This window comes from Pinus tabuliformis, chromosome 1_1, assembly GCF_031772625.1.
Source record: "Pinus tabuliformis cultivar Carrire ecotype Pingquan chromosome 1_1, CPIR1, whole genome shotgun sequence".
In the NCBI taxonomy this organism is placed as follows: Eukaryota; Viridiplantae; Streptophyta; class Pinopsida; order Pinales; family Pinaceae; genus Pinus; species Pinus tabuliformis.
The window spans coordinates 225,815,085-225,827,782 of NC_142297.1; positions in this window are offsets into that span (position 1 = coordinate 225,815,085).

The following is a 12,698-nucleotide window of genomic DNA, read 5'->3' on the forward strand; positions in this document are numbered from 1 at the left end:
TCCACGAATTGTGGGCGTGGGGCGTGAAATTATAATAGAGTCACAGGGTTGTCCACCCTAGTTTTTGTAATGTAATGTCAACTGGATAGACCTACCCATGGTTCGTGGACCATGGGATTGTATAAATAGAGTGAAGCTCTAATTGTATAAGATAACTAATAGAAGATAGAATAGAAGAAGATGAGAATTCTAAGTGATTAAGTCGAAGTGTAAAGTGTGTCTATGCGTCATAGAGTAGGAGAAGGATCTGTAGCTGAGTGCACAGAGGCCTAGTAGTCCGCAGCTGAGTGCACAGACCCCTGTAGTTGAGTGCGTAGGGCAAGTCGAGTCTGTAACTGTTGGAAGAATTAATAAAGAGAAGTTTTACTATATTTCTGTGTATATTTTCCTGGTTTAATGCATTATTGGATATAATTTGCAAGTATACTGTTTATTTACTGTGAACCTGTATGAATGTTTTGTATAACTAATTATAACTTAAGACATTCAAGTAGGCGAAGGTAATTAACTAGTACTGGAAGATAAGTAAGATCTCGAGTAATAGCATAGAGCGCAGCGCGGGAGCTCCACAGCCCCTGGTTAGGGTTGCGCGAAGGTAGTATATTAGGCCACGAGGAATAGGAAAGTGCGCAAAGCAACCTGCATGTAGGAACAAATAGTGGACCAGTCAAACCTCTCAAACATCTCAAGGGTGCGGAAACCTGGTTCTAGCACCCTCCCATACTACTTCGGGTCAGACCTCAGTCAACGCTCCGCGGACTGTTGCCGAAAGGGCCAGTAGTACAAGGATTTTTTTGGCTAATTAACTCCAAACCTGGGTCAGCCCCCAACAAGCCAACATCAGACCAAACACATACAGTAGACGATCAATAACAACAAACCATGAATCACATATATCTCCAATAGATCAATGAAATATGAGAGGGTCTAAGCTCTATCAAAGACAAAAATTCCTTCTTAATCAAAAGTGACTGACCTAAGGAAATCAAGAAAACAAAAGCAGATTTGGACTTGATCCAGTAGATGAACAAGAGGTCACGATTGAGCAGGAACAGGGGTGAAGAAACTCAAAACAGATTAGGTCCTTTTCTAGGGCTAAAAAAAAATCGACTAACAAACTTCAATCACCCATAAAAGACCTGTGGGAGCATTTAGGGAAAAAAATTGACTAGCAAACTTCAATCACCCATAAAATCCCTGTGGAAGCGTCCAGGGTAAAACAATCAACTAGCAAACTTTAATCACCCATGAAATACTCATATGACGTCCGTTTTCAGTGAATTTTTTTTTTTACGAAATTATGAGAGGAATTTATATCTTTGGTCAATTCAATCAATTATGTACATAAAATTCCAGAATTCGATTTTAATTCCCAGATTTGTTCTTCTCTCATACAAAAAACAAAAATAAAACTCTAGATCTAAAATCAACTTAGATTTGAAACAAGTGAAATCAATGGAGATAAAAGTGAATCCAAAAAAATACATAGAACTCAATGGGAACAAGATAAAACTAAAAAACATAAAGAAGAAGAGGAGATCTCAACCAAAGAGGGCAAACTAAAAATGGTCTCATTGAAAGCACCACTTATGTTGCAGCTAAATCTGCAAGGAGTTGTTTCTCCGTGATCTTGTGTCCAAATTAGATCACCAAATAGAGAATAATAGAACCAACGAAACAATAAGCCAATCCCAATACCAAATCCCCAATCTTGCAGCAAGTAGTCTGATATATTCTATAAAGATAAGAGATCACACTTGGAATCCTCACATGTCAGGGAAGGGTTTTGAGTTCGATGCAAATCTTGTGCTCCACTCGAGTGATCCAACACATCCACACCAAATCTCTATCCCTACACACAATCACCACTAAACAAGGAAAACAGGTGATCTTCCTCAGAATATTGTTAGATCAAATGCAATAGATACGATCACATAACATACTCAACACAGATTCATGTAAGGAAGGGGACACATATTTCCATTAATTATGAAAGGAAAAAATACACTGCTAAACTTTCACCTCCAAGCCTCTTCTCCATAGTCCGATGAAGTTTCCCCACTATATCCAAGGAATGAGCATGAAGAGTACTATACCAATGGAAAAATACCTCATAATCTATAGCAACATAATCTCAAGATTTGAGTCTCAATAATAGCTCTCTAAAACTAATTGACCCTCTCAGATGGTCTAGTATAAATAGGCAAAAGAGAGGTTGCGGGAGGATGTATTAGGACGCTCAAGACAAAGAGAAGTCATAGAAACTTCTAAGATATAAGCCCTGGGTAGCTCAAATAGATGATAAAGATTAATCTCCTAGGAACTAAGGCACTCTATAAGACATCCCTGGTCACTGGCATTGAAAGGGGAAAAAATTCCCTAGTCGCTCCCATAGAGTAGGCCTAAGGGCAACAAGGAACCTATAGTCACTCCCATAGGTTGTTGTTCAAATGAATGTGGGTCAAAATGGAAGAAAAGGAGACTTGAGTCTGGAAAAAGTCAATCGGACTCAAGTACTGAGGGTCACTGACCTATAGGGGTAAAAGAGGTTGATAACACCATTCATGTCCGGGTGATAAGGAGGCAACAAAGGTAGAAAAATTAGAGACTTCTTTAGATCATGAGGATTCATCCATAGTTGGTTTTCCCCGATTTTCAGAAGAGAACCTATGAAGGATCCAACTAGTCAAGTACAAATTGTGAGCAGCAACACCATGTTTTTCAGAGAAACTTATAGGAAAAGCCAATGATAATCAGTCAACTTGAAAAATTACATAGGGAAAGGAAGCAAGTAATTCCTCCTAATGATGTGGTATTTGAATCTATAGATATACAAGAGAACATTCGTAAAGAGTATGGGCCATTAGGTGTAGATAATAGTCCACCAGTATATCCATGTTTGACAACCAGAGAGGGTGGACAACTTATCCCCACATGTGGAGAAGGCCAGGAAGAATACATTAAAGGAAAGTCAAATGAGGAACCAGTAGTAATAAACCAACACGATGAACATGATCATGTGGGGAAGCATGAAAAATATAGTATGCATTATTATCCATTTCTAGAGGGTCAGTCAAAGGTTCAAGATGAAGATGTGGTCATGGGGCATTTGGTGGAGACAAATATAGAGACATTCAACATGGCACCATAATTGTCAGTAGAGGACTTTAAAGAGAGGATCATGCATTTCAAGACAAATATTATGATGTTAAAGCAGAGAGTCTAGATAGTATGAGACACAATCTTACAGGAGAATACAAAAAATTGAGGATCTCATAGGGGTATGTGCCAAATCAATGACCAAGTTGTCTAGTGTTTAGGAACTACTCAAGTCCCTCACAAGGCATCAAGAGTAGTATAGTTGGGAGTTACAGAGCAACCCTCTACAGGAGTACATAGAGAAGGCTTGCAACACTACCAACCCACCTTTATACATTGGGAAGAGTGGGGAGGAGTTCTCCAAATGCATCATGTTGGGTGACCGAGTGGAGCAGCATGAGTTGAGAATCAAGCAACATCAACATAATAGTTTTGTAGGTATTCATCCTTCCCAAGGAATGTATTGTCAAGATATTATGAGTTGGTACTTTATTGATGGGTTGATTCCTAGGAGGATACTCACAACCAAGGTCATATTGCAGAGTGGGCTCTTTGGCACAGGAAGTGGTGGAGGGTTGAGATGGTATCATAACCCACAGGTCCAGGGACTTTGGTGGCATTGGGATCCAGGAGAATCCATTGGGGGCAAGATTAGTTGAAGGGCTTTTTTGGATCTCGGTGGATCTATTGAGGGAAATATTGGCTAGAGGATTGTTTGGGATCTAGGTAACGGAGGATCCATTCAAGATCATTTAGCATGGAGGCATAAAATAACACACTAGGTTGTAGGGGATCCTCGTATTAATGTCCAGATGCTTCTCTTGTGGATAGAAATGGATTTCTTGAAGGAAAGCAATATTTTGGGGGCAGGATTTTCAATATTCTATTTTCTGGATACAGTCAAAATATACGGAATCTACCCATGGTATTTGTTGTGGTATTTATCATGGTATTTACCCATGGTGTCTTCCCATGGTATTCCCCTTCATTTTTCGAGGGAAAATAATAAAGTAAAGTTTCTAGAGAGTCCATCAAGCCTATAAAAGGGGATAGGAGCTAGGAATTGAGGGAATCCCGAGTTATTTATCTATTTTTCCTTTGTTGAGAACTTGGCAAGGCTAGTTCTAGTTTGATCCCAGGGACGAAAACCTCGTGGGAGTAATTTGTCTGGTGGATCCATCGAGGGTCTACAATTGTGCTTCAGTATCGTTTGATGAGAAATATTACATGCCATTGGCGAGGGTTGCTTATGTTAATTATTCTAGCATGTATTATTTGTAGTAATTAATTAAATAAAGTGGTTGCAGTTCCATATCCATTATGTGTTCTCGTTATCATTGAAGGATTATGTTAATTAGAACACTATAGTGTGCTACATTGGTCAATTTTTTTAAGGTTTTGGATCTTACATTCTTTCAAAAAGAGGCGCATTACTTGGGGCATGTGGTTTCCAAGGAAGGCATAAAAGTGGATCCGAAAAAGAGAAGGGTTATCATGGAATGGGCAACTCCTAGGAATGTGGATCAGGTAAGATAATTCATGGGACTAGCAGGTTATTACAGGAGGTTCATAAGGAACTTCTCACATATTTCTTATCCTATTACATCATTTCAAAGGAAAGGTAAGAAATTTGAATGGATAGAGGAATGTGCAGCCCACTTTGAACAATTGAAGCAGTCGTTGACAAATGCTCCACTTTTAAAGATTGCAGATCCAGATAAAGAGTTTGTAGTGTGCATAGATGATTGCAAGATAGGACTTGGTGGAGTCCTTATGAAGGAAGGAATGATAGTATGTTATGAGTCACGAAAACTGAATGAGCACGACAATAATTATCCAACACATGATCTTGAGTTGGCAACGATCATTCATGTATTAAAGATGTGGAGGCACTATTTTCTTGGTAGAAGGTTTGTATTGATGAGAGATCATAGTGGAATGAGGTATCTATTTGACCAACCAAATCTAAATTCCAAACAAGCTATATGGTCGGCCACGATCTGTGAGTTTGAATTTGAGATCAGGTTGATTAAAGGTAAAGAGAATAGGGTTGCAGATTCTCTTAGTAGATAGATACACGTATATCACATAGCAGCTATGAGTTCTTATGGGATAGATCTACATGATTGGATCCTACAAGAAAGACAACATGATGACAGGTACATGGAGCTTATGTATAGGTTACAACAAGGTACATGTGATCAAGATATGGACTACCATCTCACAGTAGATGGCTTGGTCATATTTAGGGACAAGATCTATGTGCTAGATAACAGTGAGCTCAAGAAGATTATCTTGAGGGGATTGCATGCTAAGTCATATTTGGGTCACCTAGGATATCACAAGACATTGACATCTATGAAGAAATTTTATTATTTGCCGAATCTAAGGGAAGAAGTGGCAGAGTTTGTAGCTATATGCTTGGATTTTCAACATGTAAAAGCAGAGTGTAAGCATCTAGGTGGGTTACTACAACCTATTCTCATTCCAGAGTGGAAATGGGAGGTCATTTCTATGGATTTAATCACATTTTTTTCCAAGGAAATATAGACAACATGATTCTATTATGGTTGTGGTGTACAGGTTGACAAAGGTAGCGCACTTCATTCCGGTGAAGTATACATATTCAACTAGTGATGTGGCACATGTATTCATTAGATATGTGGTGAGGTTACATGGTGTTCCAAAGAAGATTGTGTCAGACAGGGATGCTAAGTTCACTTCTAGGTTCTGGAAAGAGTTATTCGTAGGTTTGGGTACATAGTTTGCCTTTAGCACAACTTATCATCCACAAATAGATGGACAAACAGAGAGGGTCAACAAGATTTTGGAGGACATGTTGAGAATGTATGTGATGCATTTGCAACAAAAATGGAAAGAGTATCTACCTCTAGTTGAGTTTGCTTACAACAATGGGTATCAGGAGTCACTAAGGATGAGTTCGTTTGAGACACTCTATAGGCAGAGTTGTAACACTCCCATCAGTCAGAGTGATCCAGTGAACATAGTATTGATAGGACTGGACATGTTGGCAGAGATGGAACATGAAATCAAGGTAATCAAGCATAATCTAAAAGAAGCATAGGACAAAAAGAAAATTATTCAGATCAGAACAATATGCTTAAGGAGTTTTAGGTTGGGGAGCGTGTGTACTTGCGCATCAAGCCCAATAAGAGATCCTTGAGGATTGGATCACGTTCCAAGTTGGAACCTTGGTATTATGGACCTTTCAAGATTCTTAAAACGATTGGGATAGTAGCCTATCGACTTGCACTGCCTTTGATAGTGAAATTCCATGATGTTTTCCATGTGTCATCACTTAAGAGGTATGTTAAAGATGTTGATTATGTGATTGACTCGTCTGTATTGCAGGTGGAGCCAGAAGGAGAATTCTAGCTGGAACCTCAGTGCATTTTGCAGAGAAAGATGCTCATGCTTTGGAACCGAGCAATCGATCAGGTAAAAGTGTAGTGGGAGCACTTTGGTACCGATGAAGCTACATGGGAGATGATTGATCAGACGTGGGCTATGTATCCTTCCCTATTTATTGTTTGAGGCAAAATAGTTTTGGTATATGTATATATGCATATGTATGATGTAAATACCACATAGAACTATGTTATGAATCTCCAATAAGCGGCATGGGTGTCATGTTTTTATGTTATCATGTTGGTTATCTTTTTAGCCGGTTGCTCATTGTAAATACTGCATTGAGCTAAGTTATAAAGCTCCATAAGCAGTATATTTTGTTTTCAGCGATTTTGGTGGTTGTAGGTGTCATTGAACACAAAGGATGGTGTTCCCTCGAGGGGGAGGGGTCTGTAACAACCCCAGGTTAAAACTTCATGTATTAATAATAAAGGGAAAATAAGACCATGGTCATGGGACACGTATTCCAAGATGAATGTCAGGCAAAAACATAATGATGAGATCACTTTTGATTGATTAATGGCTATGGAAATTGGAAAATGCAATGGCAAAGGCTTTGGAAAGACATTAAACATTTATTGGAATTTTATTTATGAAAATAATGGAAAATAGGAGAAAAGGAAGGTGAAAGGTCACAGTTTGCATGTGAGGAGGAAAATGAAGGAAAATAATGGAAATTGAAGAAAATAGAGGCCTCATTAATAAAAAGGTTTCTGAGGATCAGTTCATAGCTTTTGTGAGTTCATTTTTGGAGCTCTCATTCTATTCTCTCTCTCTCTCTCTCTCATATTCTTGGACACTTAGAGTTTCTTGGAGCACTCTTGGAGGAGTTTGGCATACTTGGGATTTGGAGCAAGAAGGAAAAGGAAGAGTAGGTAATAGTAAGAGGATATGGGGATCAACAACTACAGTGGGTTTTGTTTGCAGTTAACAAGTTTCATGTATGATTTCCTTGCTAGTTTTAGCATGCATGGCACATGCATGTGGTTTCTTAGTTATGATTTGTCATTGGCATGGAGGATTGCCTGGATTGACAATGGTTTTTCCTAGCCTTTCCATTTCCTGGATAACCATGGTGTTGTGGGTTTATCTTTGTTTTCTTGTTGGTGCTCATGTTCCTTTGGATGTGGGTTGAGTTACTAGTACCTATAAGCCTTGGTTGAACAAATGTTCTGGAATACCTGTATAAGCTTGGGATGAGTTATTAGTCCTCAAAGCCTTGGTTGGACAAATGCTCTGGAAGCCCTTGGTGGGTTGAGTTACTATTCCTAGAAGCCCTGGTTGGAAAAATGCTCTAAAATCCTGGAAACAACTGTGGGTTGAGTTACTAGTCTTGGAAGCCTTGGTTGTAACAAACACTCTTGAGCCCTGACAACTTGGGTAGAGATCGATCTGGTGATGTCCGATTGTGAGGTGGAATCACTGGTTGAGGGTTGAGGTGGTTTGGCCTCTGGGAACCCTGGTTTGGTTTCGTTTGGATTGTTCTATGAGATCCCACATTCATGCTTGAAATATGGCACGGGGGTGATTGGTTGAAAGAAAAATTTGGTTCATCCCAATCTATGGTCGGGTGGTATGGGGAAGTCCCATAACTGGTTGCATTTTGCATATGTCACTAAGAGTTCTTTCCCTCTTGTATTTGATGGGTAAATGTACTTGTTATTATGTGATTTTTATGGATGCTATATCCTTGTTATTTTGTTGGTTATATGTTGGCTATGAGTATGTTTTATGACATACTTGATGTATGGCTCTCATCATGTTTTGATCAGCAAATGAATGAAAAATGAATATATGACCTAATAGATGATAATGCGACTATTGTGATAAGGCATCCATGCTTCTTTACCAATCTCAGATAAGTATGACACCCCTATGCTCATATATGTTGTTATGACCTATAGATTACATATTTATGATATGTTTGATGAAATTCATATCATGGCTAGTAGGGGTATGGTCAATTCCTTTATCAAATGTTTGCATTAGTGACCTTGTTTTAATGTTATTTATCATTTATGGGAGTTTCACGAAGTTCTGGGTAGTGGCCTGAGGCCTAGCCCGGAAAAAGTGGCTTAGAATTTGGGGTTGCCGGCTCAAAACTGCTTGGAAAAGTCCATAGTCGTTGGCATACCTTGCTAAGGGAGAAAATCGAAGGCCTTATTCACCTGCATGACTTGTCATGGGAGCGACTGAAGGTCCAGATCAATAAAATGTCAAGTTGTCTCAGGGGTTGGTCACCTGGAAGGGTTGGTTGGCTCCTGAAGGTTCTGTAGCATGTGTGGAAGGTCAGATTGGTGTTGTCATGTCGATTCCACTTCCTTAACTATCCTTGGGGAGTTGAATCATATCATAGTAACTCTTTCTTACATGTTTACCTTGGTGGACTGGTTAGCTTGGGTAAATGTGGGAGGAGTGTATTACATCCTCTCCCAATCTCTCTCTCTCTCTCTATTACCTGAAACTCTATCACTATCTCCCTGCCTCTCTTCTTCTCTCTCTCCCATCCATCCATGTCTCTCCATCTCTCTCTCTTCCCCTTCTCTCCCTATCAATCTCCACACTTCATCTCTCTCTTCCCTCCTCTTCTCTCTCCCTCACTCTCTTTCCATCTCTCCCTTGTGACTCCCTCCCATTCTCCAACTATATCTCTCCATGTCTTTGTTCTTTCCTCCCTCTCTTTCCCCTTCCAAATCCATCCCCCCCTCTCTCTCTCCTCCCATCACACACTCTCTCTCTTTCTCTCTCTCTCTCCAACCTCCAGCTCTTTCACTATCTCCCACCCTCTCTCTCCACCCCACTCTCTTAAATTTGATCCCATTGTTTCATGTTTAGAAAAGTGTCTAAATTAAAAAAACTCAATTGGTTGTAAAATATTAGACCTATATTTTGGATCAATCATATCAAAGAAAATACAATAATGAAAAAATTACAAGAATCATGCACTATCTTTCCTCTATTGTTGTTAGTCACTTTGCTTGCTCTCGTCGCTTGGAACCTTAGTGAAGATGGATCTATATTGGTTCTTAATAAAAAAAATTATATTATACAAATTTCATATATTTATGCATAAAAGTATTCTCATTTTAATTTTATTAAAACCTTGGTTTAATTTCTATGAGAATATTTTTAGTAGTAGTGAGGATAGAGGGTTTAGATATATCTCAAAAGTAATTATAACTTTTTTCCTTTTAGATTTAATTAAAAAATGGTATGAAATTAAGTTAAATTAAAATATTTATAAAATATTTTGATTGTGAAATAAGTTATGGTTTTTGGTATGTGGTATTGATTAGCCATGATTGGGCCATGGTATTGTAACAAAACCTATTTATAAGTTAATAACATATATGGTAAAGTGGGGGTGAATATTTGTGGTTAAAATTTTTGTCATATTGTTATAAAATATCTTGATTGTGAAATAAGTTATGATTTTTGGGCATGTGGTATTGATAAGCCTTTGTATTGGCCCATGGCATTGTAACAAAGCCTATTCACAAGTTCATAATATCAATGGCAAAGTGCGGGTGAATATCCATGGTTAATAATCTTGTCATATTGTTATACTATATCTTGACTATGAAATATGTTTATTTTTGCATATGGTATTGATAAGCCATGGGATTGGCCCATGGTATTGTAACAAAGTCTATTTACATATTAATAATATCCATGATAAAGTGGGGGTGAATATCCATGGTTAAGAATCTTGCCATATTGTTATAAGATATTTAGATTGTGAGATAAGTTGTGGTTTTTGGGTATGTGGTATTGATAAGTCATGGTATTGACCAATGATATTATAACAAAGCCTATTCACAAGTTAATAACAAAATCAAAATATAACAAATTGAATTTTATTATTTTTAACTTTTTAACATTAATTTAGCCAACATTTAAATGTTTACACTAATCTCTAGATTCTGGGGTTTATATTACTTTTAATTTGTTCTTTATTACTTTTAACTTTTTGTTTATTACTTTTAACTTTTAATTATTAAGTGAGGCAACATTAAAATTTTTACACTCATTGTCCATATCTCTTTTAAATTTTTAAAATTAAATCTACATTTAAAATTGTTTACATATTTACATTACACCTACATATGAGCCAAGAATACACTGGCAAGAAAGCCTCTCAATGCAATTAGAAGTGGAAGCAACATATGAACCAAGAATAAACGGGCAAGAGAGGAGAGAAAAAGATAATAGCTATACCTAAAAAAAAGAAAGACCCTCGAAAAATAGTAGACATTGTGATGTGGATGAACACATAGAAGATAAGTGCTAGAATTTTCATTTATAATTGTATCCAAAGTGGTTGAAGTCCAACGGAAAAGAAAAAGTAGCAATTCATACAAAACACGTCTCTAATATATATGAAGCCATAGTTTTCACCACATTGTAACAACCAAAGGTAAGTGGAGATAAACATGCATTATTTCAAAACAAAGTTCAAGAGAAGAACGAAACATGCATTATTTCAAAACAAAGTTCAAGAGAAGAACGAAAAGGTAAGTTCTTTCTTTGAGAATAAATTAAAGTAATCTGATTTTTGAAACATTATTTGATGAGCTCAATTTTGAGTCAAGTTCACTAGCATGGTTACAAGGGAAATCTGCTATGAGAATAATTCAAAGATGTAAAGTCAAAGTTGTTATTAATGCTAACCATGTTGATGAAGTACAATGTAAAGTTAGGCTATTAGACATTTATGGAGTGATGTTTGGTAACCCATACATATGTATTAGGGATATTGATGTTTGGTAACCCATACCTATGTATTAGGGATGCTACCATCTATATGAGAGAAAATAGATATTTCTTGGTTGACGGTGGCAAGGCATACTTCGTAAAGTTTGTAATAAGCACTTAAATGTTTTTGGCCAAATTTTAGAAAATGTGCAAGATTTATTAGAAATCCCATTAAAATTTTTTATTAGAAAACCCATTAAAAATGAAATTTGGGGTGAAGAATACTCATGATTAAAGATAAGATTTGAACTTTGATACAAACTAAAATGATACTAGCCTGGAGTACAAATAACAAAATTATATATAATACAAGTAATATATATATATATATATATATTTAAAAGCTTCATGGACACCCAACAATGATCATGGACATCTTCTACTTTCAATCCAACTTCCGTCGGTAGCTTCTTAATACGTGTCAAATTGCAAACCATATCGAATTGATTGGACAGATTAGCTAGCTTTTACGTTGTTCACATCTGCATCGTTCTGGTCATTGTTTTTCCTATAAACACGCTGGACAAGTTTTCTATTTTCCAAAAGTCCTTTTCTATTACTTGTACATATGTAGTAGCCTACGCGCCGATTAAACTTGGGTGTATTATAACTCAATAATTTATTGGTGGATTGCAATCAATGATGCTGCCTCAGGGTTGGTTTAGCTGGGTTATAATAAGTACGCATCGTCTTTAACATTTTCATTCTAATATTCCCCCAACTCATAACTCAGCTCCTCCCTCGACAATTTTCTCATCCGTTCAAAGCTTCCAATTTCTGTTTTCATTCTCCAATTAGCAATGGCATGCCCGTCATCTACATCTTCATTGCCCCCAAAACATTGAAATTGAAATTGTGAGTGAAATTTCAGCTCCTCCTCCCTATTACCCCAAGTTGTTAATGACTTTGAGGCGTTGACCTCCACCTCCACAGCTGTTAATGACTTTGATGCATCGACCTCCGCCTCGACCACTGCTAATGACTTTCAGGCGTCGACCTCCGCTTCCACGACTGTTGATACCAATGAGAACATAAGCATTTCCTACAGGCACGATGTGTTTATAAGCCATCGTGGACCCGATGTCAAGAAGACGTTTGCCAACCATTTGTACCACCTCCTTCTTGGACATGATGTGCGAGCCTTTCTGGACAAAGTAGAAATGCAAGAGGGAGAAAACATAAGTGCTTAGATAAAAGATGTTATTGCAACAGTCATTGTTCATGTGGCTATTTTCTCTCCTGGTTATGCAGATTCTTGCTGGTGTCTCAATGAGCTTGTCGACATGTTGGAATCGAAGGCTCCCATCATTCTAGTGTTCTATAACGTGAGACCTGCTGATCTACGGTGGATACAGGGCAAAGATGGAGTGTACGCTGATGCCTTAGGGAAGCTCAAAAAGAAGGCGACATATGAC